This window comes from Cynocephalus volans, chromosome 8 (genome assembly GCF_027409185.1).
Source record: "Cynocephalus volans isolate mCynVol1 chromosome 8, mCynVol1.pri, whole genome shotgun sequence".
Taxonomy (NCBI): Eukaryota; Metazoa; Chordata; class Mammalia; order Dermoptera; family Cynocephalidae; genus Cynocephalus; species Cynocephalus volans.
Genome location: NC_084467.1, coordinates 131,483,189 through 131,501,095, shown reverse-complemented (window position 1 = coordinate 131,501,095; position 17,907 = coordinate 131,483,189). Strand labels below are relative to the sequence as shown.

At 46.0% G+C, this 17,907-nt stretch overlaps 1 protein-coding gene across 1 annotated transcript in view; it reads left to right on the top strand.

The window, feature by feature from the left end:
* Positions 1–3,177: 3,177 nt before the first annotated feature.
* The window catches only part of KIAA0040 (KIAA0040 ortholog), a 33,710-nt gene continuing 18,980 nt past the window's right edge, over positions 3,178–17,907 (top strand). Inside the window, exons 1-2 of the mRNA XM_063106114.1 lie at positions 3,178–3,261; positions 17,482–17,555. The gene's annotated coding sequence lies outside the window, so the exon portion shown is untranslated. The remainder of the gene's footprint in view (positions 3,262–17,481; positions 17,556–17,907) is intronic.

Here is a 17,907-nt window from a genome sequence, read left to right as displayed (position 1 = left end):
CTGACTTGTCCTGAACTTGCCTCACTTGTGGTTCAAGGCACCACTATATTTCATGATCTGATGAGCAAGTCTGAGCTCATCTTATTCACACCATTTATAGTCTGATCCTTTCCTTCTAACAGCCTTCGCCTTGTCACTAGCTCTTCTGACTTCCAATCAGTTCCTCAGAGCATCCAGGTTGCTGTTCATGGACTTTCTCTAGCCCTGTTTTATCCTCCTAGACCCTTGCACAGTGTTACAGGCAAGAATGCACCACAGTTTCAGGTGAGAGTAAAATAATGTTCTCGATTTAATATTTTCCACACCTGAAGAATGTGCCCATTTTCGGGCAGCACTGTCCTGGGTGCAGTCACATTATGTTAGACGTGGCTTCTAGACTCAAGGAGTTTGGAAACTGATGGGAAACTGTCTCCAGGCAACATAGGTAGATCGGTGTTGGCCAATACTGTAAGTCAACCTGTCTGAAACAGGGCATTACCAAGAAAGAAAAGCAAGTGTAGTCAGGCTTAGCCTTCAAAGCAGGCTAAAGTTTGTTACTTAATACTCCACTAACTTCCACAACATCTGAGGGAGAGGCAACATCTCTTGTCCACATGACACTGATGTGAAACCAGAGCTCAGCAGGTGCTAAAGTTGGGGGTAGTAGGAGGGTGTCACTCAAAAAAGTTGTTCAAATTTCCAGTCTCAGTTCACAAATCTGCTTATTTTGGTTTCTTCTTTTTTTTTTTTTTTTTAAATTAGATGTTAATGCTCTGTTTCACTCCATTTAGAGCCCACTAACCTCTTGATCACCTTCAAATAACCTTGCTGAAAATAAGAAAAATAATGAGGATTAAGCAAAACGTTAATAGCACTGTGGTTGCCTGGGGCCATTCATGAGTTCACAGGAGTTGGGATTCCACTGCCAAGAGAATAACGTAGTAGGTGGGTGCTCTAATCCGCCTTTATATAAGGGAGGCATCATCACCCAGAGTGAGAACATCTGGCCAGATGCCCGCTCCTTTTCTTCTGCCATAATCGTATCTTCCCAGTAGTGTCAGTACCTCATTGGACTTTGCAGTCTTGGCCATCTAGTGTGAGCAAATCCACTATCTTGCCCACCTATAAGTCCCTGATTTTCTGCCACAGATGCTATGGGCTTTCAGCACTAGACTTTTCTCCATACTGAGATAGCACAGAGATATACCACCTTATGGATGGGCCTTTGGTTTTCTTTCTACTAGCAGACAGCCATGTCCAGGAAACCCTGAGTTCAAGCTGATTGTCTCAGTTTCTCTCATTTAGTTTCCTCCTGTTTTCTCTTAAAAGTAACCCTACATAACTGTTACCTTGGCCAGACACTATCTGTAATGATGCTCTAGAGTTCCAGCAAAGTATTCTCCATAGCCTTCCCCCATTAAGGATCATTCCAGGCCTGCATATTACCTCTGCTCAAGAGCAGAATTCCATCACAGAAAGAGATTTCCTCCTCTACTGGATGATATAGTGGTAAAAGTATGGATTGGGGGGTTGGAAACACTTGGACTCAAATCTGAGCTCCATTTACGAGCTGTCTGACCTTGAGGAAGCTACTTAACCTCCTCTGAATCTCAGTTTCCTCATCTGTAAAATGAGGATAATACTACATCTTGTAAATGTGTTGTGAAAGATTGAATGATATATAGTGTGTAAAGCTCCAGGTGGAAGGAGACATCCATTCCCAAATTCTCAGCCCAGCATTCAACATCTTACTGTCATTACCCCCAAGCCTATCTTCCTTAAACTCTATTAGACTCTATACTCTGGCTTCAGGCACCAGGAGTTTTAGAGGAACTACCTCTATATAGGTAGACAATTGTAGACTTAATGTGTCATTAGAGATTGAGCTTTTTCCAGATTTGAAAACACATTTACTGAGTTGCTTGAGTTATGTCTGGGGCCTCTCTTCCCTAAGAGCTCTGTCTTTTCTTTCAAAGTCCAACCTCCCCCTCCCTACTGGCCCTACCTGAACACCTGTTAGCTCATCTATTTCTGGGCCACCTCTTCTCCCTTCCTGTTCAAATCCAGACTGAGTTTACCCCACCTGAATTTCTGGGCAGAAGGTCTTATCTAATCTTCCTTTGAAAGAAAAACTTTTTTTCTTTTCCTAACCGTTCTCAGCATTTCTAGCCAGATTGCTGGGTTTTTTCTTTGGCCTTTCAACTCAGAGCCATCTGGTTTCTCCTGCATAAACAAACAGGATTTCTTGTTCCTCAGCTGCAACAGTTGGTTGCACCAGTCATTTTAATGTCCACACGCAGAGGCCAAAGGACACCACTGCTCAGGCACAGTCGGTGGAGGGCAAGTCCCAGCTCAGCACCTGGCCCCTGGTACCTGTGCACCTGACAAATACAGTCAAGGGGACAGGACCTCCCAAGATGACTCTGAAAAGCCCCTAGACGCTGCACAGCTCGCCTAGCATCACCCCTTTGCTCCCCCACACAGTAACCTTGGAGACACTGAACAAACTCCCTGCCCTGGTCATCAGAACTCTGTGTCCGGAGGAGCCGGGTGTCCAACGCCTGCGCGGGCCGTTTCATTTCCTTGGCTTCCAGGTGCTCGGAACTACGCCCAAAAGATGCGAATAAAAAGTAGATGGAGGGCAACTGAGGGCGAGAGGGAAGAGCCCCTCGGAACTCTGCGAAGTCAGCTTTCCCCCGCTCTCCGCTTCTGACAGCTCCCGAGGGTGCAGAGCTTTCCTCGGCGCCCTGGGTGAGCGTGCACCCCTCGGAGTATACAGCGTCGCCTAGAGGGGCCTGTCGTTCCGTTTGTCCAGATAAAGCCCTGGAACCTTCCCCCGACCTTTCCACGGTCTCCGTCTCCAACGCCTCCCACCCCCCTTTTAAGAAGGCAGATCTGTTAGGCGGCACCCGGCTGTCCCCTCAAGTCCCTGGGAACACTGGGGCGTCTGTGAAAGAAACGGGGGCCGGCTCCACAGGCCAGGAGCGCGGCTGTGTCCCGAAGGAGGCGTGCTCCGGCCCGGAGGGGACAAGAACACGTAATGGCGGGGGCGCTGGGGAGGTGGGAACTGGCGGGAAGACAGGGAGGGAGGGCGCGTCCGGGGCGTGTGCGCCAAGTCCAAGGGCACCCGCGGTCCGTCGGCTCCGGGTGGAGAGCTCGGGCCGAGCCCAGGGAGCGGAGGGACCGCGAGGCGGGTTCAGGAAGTCGTGCCTGTGACATCAGGGGCAGGACGCGGTGGGAGAAACCTCCAATACGCGCGGCGCCGGCCGGCGGGGGCGGCAGGTAGGCGCGGCGCGGGGCGGGAGGGGCGGCGGCCGGGGACGGGCGCTGGGGACGGGCGCTGGGGACGGCGCGGCGCACGTCAGTCGGGCCCGGGGCCACCGCGCCTGCAGGAACGGTGAGTGTGAAACTTCGTGTCGTGGCTCTTAGGTGTGTTGGAGTACGTTTTAAGCTGCCCTCTGTCAGGGAGGGATTTCTCACCACTTTCTTTAGAGGCGTAAGACCAGCCTCAGGGAGAAGTGCGACCGGGGGAGTGTTTCTAAACAGCCTCTCGGCCCTTCCCAGCTTCGTGCCGGTTCCGCTCCCCCGCGACGAGACTCCCCGCAGTCTTCCATCTGCTTCTGGGCTGAGTCCGCCTGGGCTCCTCGGGGGGTCGGGTTGGAGTTCTCTGGCTCCAGTGGACAACAGCTGCCGGCAGGAGCGGCTTGAAAGGGACACATGGACTTTCTGTTTGCTGCTGACAAAGTCAAGGACTGAGACCCTCCAAAAAGCATCAGGGACTGAGATGCTTCTAAGTCATTCTAGGTGAAGCCAAATTTTCTATGGGGCTGAGACACCGGCCAAAACGAAAATATGGCCTGGAGCCAGGGGCGGAGTGGAAACCTGTCTGCTAGTCTCAGAGTATCCAGGGAATATGCTGTGACACACGTTGCTTCCTAACCTCTTCGACTCTACATGGTCCCCCTCCCAGACCCCATTCCACCCATGAAGGTAGAATGGGGGACATAACAGGACCTGTTCGCCCCGCCTTTTGTAGAGCTTTATAAGAATGCATTATGCAATAATAGAGTTAAGTAAACTGTAGATGTCAGCCAGTGAGAACACCAGCCCTGCCTAACTGGAAAGGAAACCGAAGCAGAGACAAGCACTTGCCCTAATATAACAGGGAAGTGCTGGCAGCAGCACGGCGGGGCTAACTTGCAGGACTGCTCCACTGATTCTGTTGAATGAGGAAGGGGATGAAAAGTGCATCGAGCATCTCCGAAGCACTTCCCTTTGAAAGCTGTTGCATTTCGTTCATTCACTCAGCTACAGCTCATAAGAACCTAAAGCTCTTTTTTAGGGAACCCTCAGCCTGAAGTCCTTGCTGGATAATGGGAGAAACTTGAGTGACAACCAGCAGGACTTTTTTAAAAAAAATTGATAGGTCTTGTTCCTAACCCTTTTACAAATGGTTTGCAAGTTCCACCTGTAGAATTCTACAAGGCTCTAAACAGCCTTTAAGCTGATTCAGTTCCCTCAACCACTTAGTCTGATGCACTGAGGAGGCAGCTGTAAAGGAATATAGGATTAAGTCCTTTTTGTCTGAAATTCTGCCTCCCTATCCCCACCCCAGATACAATTTTAGGAAAGAGATGCATAGCAAAACAAATGTTTCTCTGGCCTGCATACATTGTCAATATTTAGCCTGTAGAATGAAAAGAGGATGACTTCTGATTATACAGAATAGAATGCATTCTATATAGTAGGACTGCGATAAATATTGTTGGGTAGAATTGAATTGTTGTGATGGGTAGATGTCCTTGACACCATCAACTTTTGTCTCCAAGGGGTCAGAGTTTCTGGCCATGCACGTTCTCTTCCTAGCTCTTTGGCTAACTCATTCTTATCTCATAAATCCCTTCCTATGGGAAGCCCTCTAGGGTGACGCAAATTTGGGCTAGGTGCTCTTCAAGACTAAACGCAAGAGAATGATGTACACTCAACGAGCTGTTATTGATTTCATCAAAGAGGGAGGTATATCTATCCCATTAATTCATTCAATATTTACTGTACCTACTGTGTGCTGGGCAGTATGCCAGGGTCTGAGAGTCCAAGATAATGACAGATTTTCTGCTTTTGAGGAGCTCCGGTCTGGTAAACAAGACAGATACAGAAACAAACTACAGTTCAGAATAATATACATCATAATAGATAGGGTAGCTTCAGGGGTACTGAAACAATCCAAAGGAGAGAGCAGGAATTCCTCCCCCAAGAATTATTGGGGGGAAGTCAACACCACAGAAGAGATGGATGAGCAAGGTCTTGAAAATGATTAGGAGCTCCCGGGGAAAGAGTATTTTGGACAAAGGAAAGATCATGTGCAAAGTCAATGGCAGGTGGGGGAACAGCATGTAATAGGGATTATGTTACCGTACTACGAAGGGTGAACTCTCCTGTAGCAGTGGGAAGCCATTTTTGTTTTTTAAGTAGGGAAAGGATACCCTCAGATTTGTGTTTGGAGAAAGAATTAACAGCCAGATGGAGGCTGCCTTGGAGAGATGGGAAGCAGAGATAAGGAAGACCTCAACTAAGACAAGGGCAGTAGGAGGTGAGGAAAGGGAATGGATCTTAATGGTGGTTAGGAATTAGAATCAAAAGCATCTAGTGACCAAGTGAATGTGGTAAGGGAGGGGCGAATGGAACAGAAGGGGATGATAAGGTGTTGAGCTATGTGGAGGAGGGAAGGCACATTGTAGTGCCATTAATGGAAATCAAATTAACTAATGGAGGAGTAAGCTTAGAAAGCAGATTGTGGAAGAAGGTGGCCATTAACACTTTAGACATACAGTCATGTGTCGCCTAACAACTGGGATACCTTCTGAGAAATATATCGTTAGGCAACTTCATCGTTGTGCAATCATAGAGTATACTTACACGAACTTACATGGTATATAGCTCTATACACCTATAATTGTATGGAACCAACATCAGATACATGGTTCAAAATGTCGTCATGTGGCACATGACTGTATTTAAGTCGGACATTCCCAGGAGATGTCCAGGTGGAGATATGTGGTCAGCAGTTGGGTACACAGGTGTGGAGCTTGCTACAATTTAACTATCCCACATGTTGTACATAAAAGCAGTGTTGAAGGCAGCTAAAAAGACCTGTGATAGCACTATCAGTGAGATCACATTGACAGTGCAGAGTCTTGGATTTGTCAGTAGGGGTCTATAGATAATATTTTTGTATTGTATGGTGACTTCCAGATGACTCTTTCCAGACTGTCAAGGCTGCCCCTGGATGCCTTGCAGGGTAATTCCTAAAATGGTGGAGAGAAGTCTGGGTTAATGGCACACAGGTAGTAGAGATGCTGTGTTTCTGTTTGAGAACAGTAGGCATGGACTGGCCTTCTGGGAGCTGCATTGACCAGGCTATTGAGCTCTTGTCATCTATGGAGAGAACTGTGCAGATTTTAAAAATTCTTCCAAGAGACTTCCTTGTCCTGGTTATTAACAAAAAGAGGGAAAATGTAATAATTGATATGATTTTGTAAAAGTATTTTTTAAATAATCTAACCTTTAAAACATTATATATTTTTTTTTAAGTTATGTGATGGGAATGTGAAAGCAGAGAAATAAGTTGTAAATGGACAATTTTGCTCTTTGTACCACTAGAACAGGGGGAGAGGGGAGTGGGGACAGGAGGTTGATTTTTGCAATGCATAAGTTAAAAAAATCTGATGTATCAAATCATTTGTATCTAACATGTACAGTGTAAAATTGACTTTAAAAATATTGCAGTGCTATTTTTTCTTAATCATAAAGGGAAATTCAAGGCCTTTTCATAAGATGATGAAGATTATAAACTTGTATAAAATTATCTTGGTGAGAAGATAGATGCATTTAACTAAACAAATGAAACCCCAGTAATCACTCCTGCACATGAGAAATAAATATTTAGTTCAGTTGTGTAAGATCTGCCAAGACCTCTGCAGAATACATAACCCAAGTCTTTAGTTAACGCACCTGTGTGGGAGAGTCCTGCCTTCAGAAAAACAAGAAGAATGACCTGTTCAGACTAATTCCAGACCCTTGAAGAGTAGTCCTTTAGGTTTGGCTGCCAATGCCCAGACCAGGATCTTGTGTGGCCTGCATGGAAGAAAAAAACCTTGAACTTGGAGCTACACAGACAGATGTTCAATTCCTGGCTTGGCCACTTATTAGCTGACCTTGAACAAGTCTTTGAATCTCTCAGCTTCATTTCCCTTACATTTAAAATGAAGATAATTATTACTCACCAAGGCAATGGTTAGAACAAGAATCAAATTGAAAAAGAAGGCACATTTAATGTGCTACATAAATTGCAAGGTTCTATAACAATGTAAGGGGCTTTATTGTTATTATTAATCTCTTCTCTTGAAGCTACCAAAATCAGATGGACTGTATAGGTGTAGGATCTGGGCAGCATCTTAGGCCCAGACTTGCAGCTTTTTAATTGTAAGAAATATTTTAAGGCAGTAATTATAAAAGTCTCCTTCCATCACATCAATGATGTGCATCTAGTCTGGCTTCTTCCCTTTTTACTCCTTAGGTAAAGTGGTCAGAGCCCAAAGAAGTCAATGCTCCGCTGATGCTGATGCAGGTTTGTATGCTGAGCACCGACTGCTAGGCACTCGTGGGGCTCAGAGCAGCCAGTGTTTCACTTGCTAGGCCGTGGACCCGCCCTACTTGCAGCTGAGTCCACCTGGAGGGGATGTTTTTTTCTAATCCTCACCAAGGTACTGATTAAACCTGTGGTGGCCCTGAATCTGAGTATCAGTGGATGGTTTTGACGTATGTGTAGTTTTCCCCTGTCCCAACCAGGAAAGCTCAAATTTTATGCCAACATTAAAACTTTCAAGTGAACAGAGTTCTAACTGGGGCTGGCTGTTGATGAAGAAGAGGAAGTAACCACAGATTCAGAGACTTCAAATGAAAAAACACTTTAGAGATGAGCCAACCCCACCCCCTCACTTCACAGATGAACAAACTAAGGTTCAGCAAGGTGAAGTGTGTGCCCGGTCATGCACCTGGTTCATGGGGGACCAGAATCCAGACTCTGTCTCTCTATTCAGGGATGTCCCCATACTGCCTAGGGTCTCCATCACCTGGACTTCTTGTATCTCACACACAGGGACGCAACAGGCACTGCAATGCTGGCAGAGAGGTAAAGTGAAAAGATTGCACTGGAAGGCTCACTCTTCCTCAAGCGGTATCTGGGCAGATCTCATCCTTTAAGGCAATCTCCAGCCCACCCTCCATCCCTTCTGTTTCCTTAATTTCAACCCTTAAACTTTTCTCAAGAGTTCCCAGAGACCCCTCAAGAAGGGAAGCAACATTAGGTGCCTTTATTAACTAAAACTCTTTTAGTGAGTGTTTCATCAGACTTGTCAGGAAGGGTGTTTCACCTCAGAGATCAGAACAAGCTGGAGGCTGGGGGACAAGTCGGCATCACGCATCCAACAGCAAGAAGTAGCTTACCATTCCATGAGAAAGAATCCAGGTGAATAATAGGAGCTCATGGACTCGTCACAGGTACAGAAAAAGAGACAAAGACAGTGGCGAGATAGACTTTTCCCTCTCCAAGCAGCGAAAGGAAAATTTACAGCAAATTCTGTGAAGGGCAATCCCCAGGGCTGCAGCCTGGCTCAGGTTTCTGGCTTTTCCCCCACATCGGTCTGAGCCATCTAAACAGAGCATCAACTGGGGACATGAGAAGACGTTTAGTAGAGACAGGGAAAGGGTAGCTAAGTTGCAAAATGATTCTCCCACAAACACAAGATTCCTTTCTTAGAGACAACTCCCAAGGGGCCATGGCAGTGTCCAAACCCAGTCCCCGCCCCTGGGAAGAGACTTGCTCCCACAATCGTCAGCAAACTGCTTCATGGAGTTTGTCACTAAGAAATGAAAGAAAACTTAACCGTTGCTATATTTCTTGGTCAAAATTGGAAAGAAGATTGTGCTGGTAAGCCACTGCAGACTTCCCCTCACTCTTAACCTTCTATAACCTCTTCCCAATAAGATGTTTTTCAGGGGAGTTTAATTCTCTTCAGATACAACCCTAACCTCAAGCTGGATAGGCTGAAGGAAAGCCCATTGGTGATTATTTTTAGTTTTCCAGGCAAGTCATAAAAGAAAATCAGCAGAAGATAGGGGAAAAAATATAGGAATAATAGCAGTAAGGCTAGTTGCATGCCACAGTACTTCACATTGTCCTGAGAGGGAAAAGAGTTCTGGGTCACAGATTTAGAGATGGGGGTAGAGGCTTTGGGTTGAGGGCAGGGAAAGAAGCAGTGGGAACTGGGAAGTCCCATTAGCTTTAGTGTTACGGGAACAGAATGGCACAGTGGACATGCTGTGTGTTAACCTAAATGACATGTGACAGTGGCCATCGTAAATAAGAGAAAAGAATGCTTTCTGAGTCAGGAGCCTGCTTATTCCTCCCCAACTCAAGTAAGACACTGAGTCTGCATCCTTCTACTTGTGGTTTCTAATATTGGATTCTTAGGTGGATCCACCAGCAAAGCAAAGAGCCAGCTTTCAAAAGCCCTTGTGTGTGTGGTCATCATACACCCAAAGCCCCAGCCATGACCTGTAAGCTCCAGACAGCCACTCATACACACTGGCCTGAAACCACCCAGGAATTCACACTGGGGTCAAAGTGACCTCCCCAGTGATTAGGAACCCAGAGTAAACAAATGTGCATCCAACCTTTCTTGGCTCCCACCAGTTGTCAGTGCACTGGGCTCTCAATAGCCATTTGTTGATTATTGTTACTAAGAGTTTGAGGCACACAAAGTAAACAGCCATCACTGCCCCCTCCCACTAGGGTGCTTTATGAGCACATCACAGTATATGCTGGATATTCTACATTAGGCTAGGGAGAAATGTCAAAGCCAAAAGAGAATATGCCACTCTTAAGGCCAGCCCTGCAGATTTACCCCATCTGCCAAGCCCCTTTCTTGTAAATGACTGAGGGCTTTTGCTCTCTCCACCTTCTACTCCTGACCTGAAACATTCCTCCTGCCCAAGGCCCACAATCTGCTGAGTAGCAGTTGCCAGCACAGTGCAGTGGTGGCCTAGATAAAAGCCTCCAGGCTCATTACATAGGTGAGCCATACCATCCCATAATGAGACCTCCGCTGGGAAAGGGGAGCACATTTGCACACCACACCACCTAGACGTAACCTGCTCAGAGCTCTCCTGGTTTCCAAATTAGAAACTCAGACCCTGCCCTGTGGGACATTTGGACTGAGGCCTTTGCTGGTTCAGGAAAAAAGCAATGCTTTGCCAGGTGCCTCAGGATACTTGCTCATTTCCAGGGACCATGCTCTTCCCAGTTTTGCACAAGGATATTAATGACCCCTCCAAGGAAAGAGCCGGGTTTTGACAGTTTGCAATGGATGGATGGCACAGCTTTCCAAAGCTGGCCATGGAAAGAATACCTCATTTCCAAAGACACTGATCCCCCACACGGGGACAAGGGAAGAGGCACAGTAACAGGGCATGTGCCACACGGGGAAGAAGGTCACATGCTCCTGATTGACATTTTCCAGGAATAAAACTTTGGTGGCTTAAAATAATGTTATTTCTTCAAGGTGGGGCCTAAGAGTAAGGGAAAAATACTTAAACTGCTGGGCACGTGATCATTGAACATTTAGTTTTGGAGTGAATGAATAAATAAACACTAAAAAGATCATTGACAACATTTTATACGTTTCAAATGATTAAGAATGGGAACTATACCATTTTTTCCCATGTGCCATCTATTAGTTTTCAAGAAATTTGCATTATCTCCTCCTGCATTTTTTTATACAAGGGAAATTCACATTACATGAAATTGATCATTTTAAAGTGAACAGTTTAGTAGCATTTAGTACATTCACAATGTTGTGCAACCACCACCTCTATCTAGTTCCAAAATATTTTCATAACCTCAGAGTCAAACCCTGTACCCATAAAGCAGTTTCTCCCTCTTACCCCCCTTCCCAGCCCCAGCAACCACCAATTTGCATCATGCCTCTATGGTTCTACCTATCCTAGATGTTTCGTACCAATGGAATCATACAATATGTGACCTTTTGTGACTAGCTTTCTTCACTTAGCATAATGCTTTCAAGGTTCATTTACGTCGTAGCATGTATTGGTACTTCGTTCTTTTGTATGGTTCAATACTATTACACTGTATATACATTGTGTTTACTTCAAGTTGTTTTTCAATTCATGCATTGATGGGCATTTGAGTTGTTTCCACCTTTGGCTATTGTGAATAGTGCTGCTATGAACATGCATGTACAAGGTTTTGTTTGCATACTTCTTTTTAATTATTTGGGGCATATACCTAGGCATGGAATTACTGGATCGTATGGTAATTCTATGTTTAACTTTTTGCAGAACTGCCAAACTGCTTTCCCCCACATTTTTATCAACATACTTATAAACTCATTTTCCTTTCTTGAAGACAATATGCATATTAAGTGGCATACTTTCCCGTGCCTGATCTCTTATTTGATGCCTTTGAGCTTATGCTTTAATAAGAGATATTAAATTCTACCTCTTGATGTCCAAGAGATGCAGAATTATTTAGACGAGATAGAAAATGGGGTAAACTAAAAGCTCTTCTTTGTGTAACTTGAGTAGGAAGCAACAGCTCACAAGAGCAATATTTATGAAGTGTGTCAGGCATAGCACTTTACCTATTTTCTCCTCTTCAACCCTCATGACAACTCAATGAAATAGGTATTACTATTATCCCTACATACGGATGAGGAAACTGAGTTCTCTACCAAAAGCTAAGTGCTCTTCCTCTGGCTCCTGCAAAGAAACTCTGCAGCTGGTGAATAAGAAGCTGTTCTGTTTCTCAGGAGCTTACAGTCTATTTTGGCAGACAGATAGGTAAAGAGGCAATTATAATGCCATGTAATAAATGCTATGATAGGTGGCACAACAGAGACTCATGGGACCCAGAAGAAGAGCACTTAGCCCAACTCTGGGCCATAAACTTCCTAGAGGAAATGAAATATAAGTCTATTATTTTCTTTCTAAATCTTTGGTACCCTTGGTAAGGTTTGCCCATCCCACCATCACCTTTGGCACCCCCCTCCGTCACTGTGTTCCCACGGCTTAGTACCTGGCATGGAGTAGCAGGTCATTAAACATAAATAGATGGAACTTCCAGCCCCTGTCACACTGTTACAGGACCCCAGCACCTGAGACTATATTTTAACTCATAGGCTTTCTCAAAACAGATGTGTGGTCCAGGGATCAGGGGAAGATGAGAAAAGATCTACAATGGCTGTTGTTGTTCTCTCTGCCTCTGATCAGGCTCTGTGTACATGCGAAGAGGAGGAAGGGGGAATAGGGAGAGGGACAGGAGATCTTTCAAATGGCATTGTGTGAGGTTCTTCTCATGCCCAGGAGAAAAGACTGTAGAGTTGCACAGGTCCCTAGAAAAGAAATGAACTGGTAAACCTCTTTCCAAAACCATAATTTCTCCATTTCATCTCAAGGTTTTATTCTTGCTTCAAAGACTCCTAGCTCATGGCTCTACGGTACCTGAGGCAATTCTCAGCCAGCAGGTACAAGGAGCAGTAGCTCCATGGGAAGGTCCAGACTCTTTCCCCAGTTGGTAATTCTCACTCCTCTTCCCCAGGGACTGTCAGTAAGATCTGGGTGTATCATTTACCTTTGTTCAGTCATCCTCAGCTCCTCTTTGCAAAGGAGAATTGTAAAACTTTTAGGAGGCCTAATGGCTTCACTTAAGATGGCAGAAGCTGCCCCAACATGACTCTGGCTGCATTTTTTTCCATACTCATTTCTTAAATACCTCTTTGTGTGTCTGACACTATGCTAGACACAGTGGGGAATTTAGAAAATGAGCAAACAAAACAAAAAGCTGGCACAGATTTTATCCTCAGGGACTTACCACCCAGGAGCCTGTGAACACCTGGCTGCAAATCCTGCCCCTATTTAGAACTGTGAGAAACAATCTCTTCCCTGGGATTAATCTATCCTGGGATCTCTGCTGGCTGTCTCTTCACCCACCTCCCAGGCTCTGGACTGTACCATTCTGGAATCCCTGACACCTGCTCCAGCCCTGCTCAGCCGGCTTACCAATCAATCGTCTGACCAACTTCCCTGAGCTATACCCTGTTGCTTTTGGCTGCAGCCCCTACTGTGGAAGCTCAACCCATTGCAAGGCCTTCCTGTTCTGCCCAGGACCCAGTCCTGGTCCCCTTACCCTGCTGTAGCCCTCCCCTGCTGGATCATGCCATGAGCTGGCCCTGCAGAGGCCTACAGCAAGCTTGTACAGATAGGAGGGTTCAGGGTGCCAGTGATGAATGTGGGCCCCCGGCCCAGGGGAGGTAACACATATCCCTCACAGAGACACTCACAATAATCTGCCTTCAGGGACAAGCATGAAAAATATCCCCTGAAGATCCTTGGGCACAGTCCATCATCAGTCACCACCACCCCCAGCCCTATCCCTGGATGTTCAAGGCATAATATGTTATGAGGTACGGAGGGAGAGAGGATATCCCAGTAGGACTCCTCCTCTTTCAGGCCACACCTTGAGGGATCCCCACTATGCAGACGACTGCTCACTGTATGCCATGGCAATTGGAGCCTCTGGGAGAAGAGCCCACGGAGAGGGAGGGTTGGGTTGAGTGAGCTGTTTGAGTGTTGCCATGGTAACAGTGAGACATTGGAAGCCTCTAGATCTGGGCCAAAGCCTGGGCCACCTTGCCTGGATCCTTTCTCTGAGCCAGCTGTGCGTCCTTCAGCAATGGGAATCCCCTTTCTTTCCCCTCCTTGTTGCCTTTAAACATCCTGTACACCTGCAGGTGCCAACTCCAATCACACCCTCCTCAAAGCCTTCCCTAGATTCTTCATTGGGACTGACAGTTCTTTCTTCACTGCTCCAGTAACCATTTGTTTGAATTTCCCTTGGGACACTTAACTAGCCATGCCTTATGGTACTTCTCCTGAGCTCACCCATTTCCCCAATAAAAAACAAATTCCTTGAGTTCACCGTCTCTATCTGTAGTTCCGTTTTGAATCCCTTATCCAGAGAGCTGGCAGGCTTTCTGCATCTTGATAGTCAGCATTATCTGAGAAGCCTTAGAAAAGGGAATTTCCTCATGCATGCAGTAGGTACTCAACAAACGTGACTTGAATTGAACTATCTGCTGCTGTGCTGCAGAGAACGGAAATGGCAGTTCCTGGCCTCTTCTGCCTCAGTGGTGTCAACACCCCACACTCAGTGAAGGAAGAAAAAAGCCAGCAGAGGAGTTCCTCCCTCCGGGAAAAAACAGCAAGGGCTTTTTGTAGTAATAGCAGTGGGGTAGGGGGACGCTGAGTGCTACACACAGGCGTACGCGACTCAGTTGGCTTGGCAGCTGGAGAATGAAATGATATCGACTCGAGAACACGAACTGTCAGGCACACAGCCAAGCAGCTTTCCAGCAACTTGGGAGTAGTCTCAGTTCCAAGTGATATTATCTAAATATAAATACGGCACCCCATGAGGACAAGGCTTGGTCTCCACTTGAGACCAGCGATCTTTGGAAGTCAGCTCTCAGCTGCTCTCCTCTCTGTTTCTTAGTACTAACAGCCTCACTGGAGATTCAAAAGTAGCCAGTTACCAAAAGAGGTCTGCAGAGTGTGCCCTGCTTTGGTATGCCCAAGAATATCTGGTCACTTAATTTCAGTACGCCTTAGAGTTTTTTCATCTATAAAAATGTTCATTCATTAATTCAGCAAACATATCCAAAGGCAAAGTATGTCCCAGATATTGGGGATGAGAATAGATTCCATCAAGAAAGGAAGAAAGATGATTATATAATTACCCCAATGCCGATTATGGGTTATGGTGACAGTAATAGGTACAGTGGAAGGCACAGAGCAGGGCCTTTAACCTTTAATGAGGTCAGGGAAGTTTTCTCAAGGGGAACAATGTTTCAGCTGAGACTTAAAAGATGAGTAGAGGTCAGGAGGTTCGGTGGTTGTGGTGGTTGGGGGTGGGGTTTGTGGACAGTTGTGAGTTCCACATACAGAAGCTGTGTGAGGCCCCAAACCAAGAGGGGCACCACAGTCTCACAGACTTTGAGAAACAGAAGGCTTTGTAAGCTGTGAAGTGATAGGGTACTGTTGCTTGCTCCGCTTTCTGTTGCTTTTTAGGAGAACCCTGTCTGCCCTTGGCCACTAACCAGCTTTGCAATTTTGACAGATTTTGAACAAATTTTTCCTCTTCAGATTATTCTTCTGTGAAATAGGGCAAGAAATCCCTCACTTCCTCACATTACGGTGAATTGAAGGCAGAAATGTTTGCAGGAGCCTTTAAAAAATTAAAATGAGTTCGAAGTGCAGGGTCTCGATAGGACTTTCCCTAATCATAAATAAACCCAAGCCCATTGGGGTGTCAGTTCGAAGCAGAGAAGCGAGTGCATCAATGCTTCTATCCCCCGCCTCCCATTCCCAAGGGATCGGGAGATAAATTGCAGTTTCGTTCTGATTGGTTTGGTGATATTTCATTTCAGTTAATAATCAGATTTCATCTAAGGGAGAAAGTGTGCTATTAATAAAAGTTTTTTTTTTAATTGTGATATCTGTGATTACTCTGGCAGGTTAGGGCAGACTGCCAGTGAGCCTGGGGAGGTGGCGGGGGGCAGGAGCTTAATCATGCATGATCTCGAGCTCTGGTAAGGTGTACTTTCAATTACGAGCAAGATCAGGTAAGAGAATGTGGTCACTAAAACATTGACATGGGCCGAGCCCGTGGCGCACTTGGTAGAGTGCTGCGCTGGCAGCACGGCGACGCTCCTGCCGCGGGTTCGGATCCTATATAGGACTGACCGGTGCACTCACTGGCTGAGTGCCGGTCACGAAAAAAGGACAAAAAAAAAAAAAAAAAAAAAAAAACATTGACATTACTAGGTCTCCTCTGCTCACAGCGTTGGGGCCTCCCTGTAGCCCATTGCACCAAACTTAATGTTAGGCCTTCAAAACCCTCTGTAATCTCACCAATTTTGCCTGCACCATCTCATCTCCCACTCTTCCTCAGAAGGTTTCTCCCCTGCCATCCCAGTCCCAGACTCCATACGTGCTGGCCTCTGTTCCTCTGCCCCAGCATTCCCATCCTATCCAGCTCACCCCAAACCTTCCCTTACCCCACCAGAATGTCCAACCCTCCACGTGATAACATGCAGCACAGGGACCAGCACAACCCCCGTCTCCTGCATGCCGTCCCCTGCTTAAAACCTGAGCCAACGCTGATCTCTCTCCTTTCGAATAGTGCACACGTTTTGGCACTTTCTGATATTTAGTTTAGCACTTAATTGCTACTCTTATTACTGAAAATTAAACTTTGCAGGATATTTTCAGTTTACAGAGAACTCTAATGTATGTTATTATTTGACTTTCACAACAACACTGGATGGTAAATGAATTCAATGTTATTATTATCTTCCCATCTTAGTGATGAGAAGCCTGAGGCTTACCGGGTTCTGTGACTTGCTCTACCCACCTGGCTAAACAGAGGACTTACAGTGTTCCGAGTTTCATGAAGAAACTCCTTTAGCATAGGAACCAGTTCATACACTTCTCTTTTTCCCACTCAGCACCATGTCAATGACATAGTAGACACTTAGCTAACACTTCTTGAAATGAAATTCATATGCAGCTACAGGGAAAATAATTCAAATGGCCTATTTTATTGATGCAAATAATTGTTATTGGTACTATTAGCCTCCTCATGTATAAGAACAATATGCTTGCAGCATTATTTTTATGATAGTAACTCAGCAAACAACCTAAGGGAAACTCGCACACATCCTATACAAAGCCCCCCCTCACCCCAGGGTCAATCAGGGCAGCCACAAGTGTGGGTACACCACTCTCTCTGCTCACAGGGCAGCATGGTCCCACCACCTCCTGGCAGTGAATGGAATGTGCTTGTCAGAGCCTGCTGGCCCTTGGAAACCTGGGGTCACTTGTGCATAGAGCCAGCAGACAGGTCTCAGCTCCACTGCACAGCCAGGTAACAGTCCTCCTGGGAGGGGCGGGGTAGGTATCCATCCATCCATTCTGGGTTGCAGGCAGGAAGACCTTTCAACACTGGAGTGAGTTTCCCAAGAATTTCAGGCCATTTTCAGTACCTGGCAGAATTGGGGAGTGACTTTTTTTTGGCCATACCCCTACATCTGCCTGGAATAAGACCAATTATGACTTATAATATTTGTACAGTTCCTAACAGCCCAGGCACACATTCACATACTTTATCTGCTTTGACCTAAAGACACTGTGAGGCAGGTCTTCATTTCCAGCTGTCTGTTTACTTTAGGAAGTACGTGTGCATGATCAAACATTCAGAGTAGCATCAAAGGACTGAGGGAAGAGCCAGTCTCGCTTCCCAGGGCTGTTCCCAGTTTTCTTCCAAAGATATAACATGTACTATCATTTTCTTGTGTATTCTTCTAGATTTCTCCCCATTTTGGAGTTGAAGAAACTGAGACCCAAAGCAGCTGAGTGACTTTCCCAAGGACGCACACTGAGTAAGTCATACCTGCTTCTCATACCACAGCTTCCCCTACACTGATGGATCCCAAACTATTCTTTAGCCAAGATTTTGGCTTTTATGAAAATGTACAAGAGCATAAACAAATAAAACCAGGTAAAAGTCAAAGCCAGAACAGGAGGCCTGGAGCCCCACAGACTCACCACCAAAGAGCATATCTGCCTACCCCTGTTAGGCACTGTACAGTTATGGCTCCCTTCTCTGGCTGCTCCAAGCCACCTACCACCCCTAGGACCCTTACCTGCCTTCTAACTGGCAGGGGCAGGGCCCAACATTCAGACTTCTATGCCCTATCAAAGCATTCCCACCCATTGTCCTATTCCTTCAAG